At 37.7% G+C, this 3,496-nt stretch overlaps 1 non-coding gene across 1 annotated transcript; it reads left to right on the top strand.

Annotated features, from left to right (window-relative positions):
- The first annotated feature begins 1,472 nt into the window (after window positions 1-1,472).
- Window positions 1,473-1,579, top strand: LOC121205824 (small nucleolar RNA R71). The gene has a single exon (XR_005900897.1). It is a non-coding gene; the product is annotated as a small nucleolar RNA R71 (small nucleolar RNA).
- Window positions 1,580-3,496: the final 1,917 nt, after the last annotated feature.

Here is a 3,496-nt window from a genome sequence, read left to right as displayed (position 1 = left end):
TCGTCACCTGCATGAAGTGTTAGCTCTCATGTGCCTACATTAATAATGGTTCTGGCAGTTGCTAAAAATGGTCATCCTAAAATTAAAGGTACCTCGTTATCCTCATCAATATCTAAGACAACGAAGTCTAATGGGTAAATAAATTTATCAATTTTAATGAGAACGTCTTCAATAATACCCTTAGGAAATCTAACTATTTTGTCAGCCAATTGTATGCTCATCCTAGTCTATTTGGGTTTACCGAGACCTAGTTGTTTAAACATTTTATATGGCATAACATTTATACTTGCCCCTAGATCAGCTAAAGCATTATTCATAGATAGACTACCAATTAAACAATGAATTGTAAAACTCCCTGGATCTTTCAATTTGTTAGGTAGCTCATTCTTTAGAATAGCTGAGCAGACTGCATTGAGTTCCACATGTGATGCAGCGTCTAATTTCCTTTTATTGCTCAGAAGTTCCTTTAAGAATTTTGCTAGTTGGGCATCTGCGAAAGAACTTCAATAAATGGTAAGTTAATATGTAATTTCTTTAAGAGTTTGACAAACTTACTGAATTGTTCTTCTGTTCTGTCTTTCGTCATCGCTTTAGGATATGGCACACAAGGTTCATGAGTTGTACTTACCTATTTGGGATCATTATTGTTTACCTCTCCTCGTCCTTTGTTCATCGCGTTGTCTTGCTGTATTTCTGCCTCAGGTGCAATGAATCCTTCCTTACCTTGAGTGCTAATTACATTAAGCTGTTCCCTCGGATTAGGTTTAGTATTACTTGGTAGGCTACCTTGTGGTTATTCGAAGATAAGTTTGGACAGCTGGCCTATCTGAGTTTCGAGTCCTTGGATCGATGCTTGTTAATTCTTAAGTGCTGTCTCGGTATTTTGGAAACAGGTTTTTGACACCGAGATGAATTTAGAAAGCATCTCTTCAAGGTTTGGTTTTTTTTCTTATTGATAAGGTGGCTGTTGAAAACCCTGAGGATTTTGTGGCTTTGGATTTCCTGGACCTCCTCAGGAAAAATTGGGGTGGTTCCTCCAACCTGCATTATAAGTATTATTGTCTAGGTTTTTTTGAGATCTAAAGTTATTATTACCCATATAGTTGACTTGTTCCTCTTCAGTTGTAGGATTGAAGGATTGGTATTCTGTATGTACACCTCCTCCGCTTGAGTCACACCTTATTACTGGATGTACCTGCGTAGAACCAAGAAAACTATCAATCTTTTTATTGAGAAGTTCTACCTGATTAGAGAGCATGGTGACTGAATCGATGTTATAGGCGCTGGCTGTTTTCGTTGGCTTTGTCCTCATAACTTGCCACTGATAGTTGTTTAGTGACATCTCCTCTATGAATTCATAAGCATCTTCTGGTGTTTTATTGTTGATATTTCCGCCAGCAGCTGCGTCAATCATTTGTCTTGTCGAGGGATTCACACCATTGTAGATCGTTTGAACTTGCAGCCAAAGCAGTAACCCATGGCGAGGGCACCTTCTCAGTAAGTCCTCGTATCTCTCCCATGCATCATAAAGTGTTTCTAAATCCATCTGCACAAAAGAAGAGATATCATTACGCAATTTAGCTGTTTTAGCAGGCGAAAAATATTTTATTAAAAACTTCTCGGTCATTTGTTCCTAAGTAGTGATAGACCTTTATGGTAACGAGTTCAACCACTGTTTAGATTTGTTTCTCAGTGAAAAGGGAAATAACCGAAGATGAATGGCATCATCAGAAACGCCATTGATTTTGAATGTATCACAAAATTCAAGAAAATTCGCCAAGTGCGTGTTGGGATCCTCATCCTGCAAACTATCAAACTGAACAAGCTGCTGTTTCATCTGAATTGTGTTAGGTTTTAGTTCGAAATTATTCGCAGCAATAGTAGGTCTAACTATACTAGACTCAGTTCCTGTTAAAGAAGGTTTAGCATAATCATACATAGTACGTGGAGTAGGATTTTGATTAGATGCAATTGTAGGAGGCAGCTGATCGCCTGGGTTTTCGGCCATCTCTTCGGTTGGGGTTTGAGTATCGTCTTCTCGCTCGTTCTTCGTGTGGTGTAAATTATGCCTTATTTCGCTTTGATTTTTGCGAATTGTACGATCGATTTCTTCGTCAAAAAGTAGTGGTCCTGATGGGTTTCTTCTAGTCATAAACTATAAAAACTTGCCAAGAGAGAGAAAAAGTAAATTAATAAATAATAAAATAAAATAAAATAAAATTGCAAGAAAAATAAATGGCTAAAGTAATAAAAATTTAGTGCTCCTAATATTTCAGTTCCCCGGCAACGGCGCCAAAAACTTGATCGCGTGATTCGTAACAAGTAATAAATATTTATAATGAAGATCAAACCTAGACTAACTATTATCACGACAAAAAGGCAAGCGCACCTATCGAACAATAGTATAGTAATGGCAAGACCGGGATATCGTACCCAAGGTAACCAAAAGTACTAGTAATAACTATCTTTTTATTATCTAGCCTAAGAATAAAAGGGTTTGTTTTAATTAACTAATTATTTAAACTAATTAACTGATTTAATTAAAGCGAAGAGAAAATTTGGAAAAAGACTTGAAGAAAAGCAATTGATAAAAATGACACCCTAGGAGGAATCCACCGAGATTTCACTTGTTATCTGACTCTGAACCGGACGATTTATTCACTTAACTTGATCCGTGAGACTCCCTAACCTATGTTATTGTCCCTTTCGAGACTAATAACGTCTAACCCTCAGTTGAATTAATCGAAATTTCTTTCTTAATTAAAACCCCTAGGGAAGCAGTAAATCACTCTATGGACTCCCATATTAGGTTTCACCCTAATCTGGTAAAATCTCGTAACCTTATTTCTAGGCATTCGATCAACTCCGCTTACTTATGCCAAATCTACTCTTTGGCAGGGTCTATTTCTCCTCCGCATAAGCACATCAAATCATAAATTAATACCCGGAATATTAACTCAAGCATTAAAAACACATACTTAAGAACAAATCAAGTTTTATCATACAGTTTAGATAATAATAAGAAGATATCATAGGTTTTATCCCCCTTAGGTATCTAAAGGGTTTAGTTCATAATAAAATAAGAGTACATCTCAAGAGTATGAAAATAACAAAACATAAAGAAAACTCTAAAACCCCTGAAGGAATTCTGAGAGAGATCTTAGTCTTGGAGTAGCTCCGGCTTTTGAGATGGATCGTCTGGCTTTCTTCAAGTAATTCCTGGCGTGCGGTTCTGTATTCCAGAAAAGTTCTGGAAAGAGCGCCCCCCTTCTAGGTCACACTTAGGGTGTTTATATAGGCTTTGGATTGGCTTTCTTCCTCCCTAAGTATTCTTTTCCGTGTAAAATACAACTATTTGAAAAAGGGACACGCCTGTGTTCCACGACCGTGTGACGGATTACCAGGCCATGTTCGATCCGTTGAATTGCACACGGCCGTGTGGGCTCAATGGTCAGGCCGTGTGAATCGTGAAAACCTTGGTCGACACCCCCGAAGG

The sequence above is a fragment of the Gossypium hirsutum genome, chromosome A08, assembly GCF_007990345.1.
Source record: "Gossypium hirsutum isolate 1008001.06 chromosome A08, Gossypium_hirsutum_v2.1, whole genome shotgun sequence".
Taxonomy (NCBI): domain Eukaryota; kingdom Viridiplantae; phylum Streptophyta; class Magnoliopsida; order Malvales; family Malvaceae; genus Gossypium; species Gossypium hirsutum.
The sequence above is the reverse complement of the archived record's forward strand: the minus strand, read 5'-3'. Positions and strand labels throughout refer to the sequence as shown.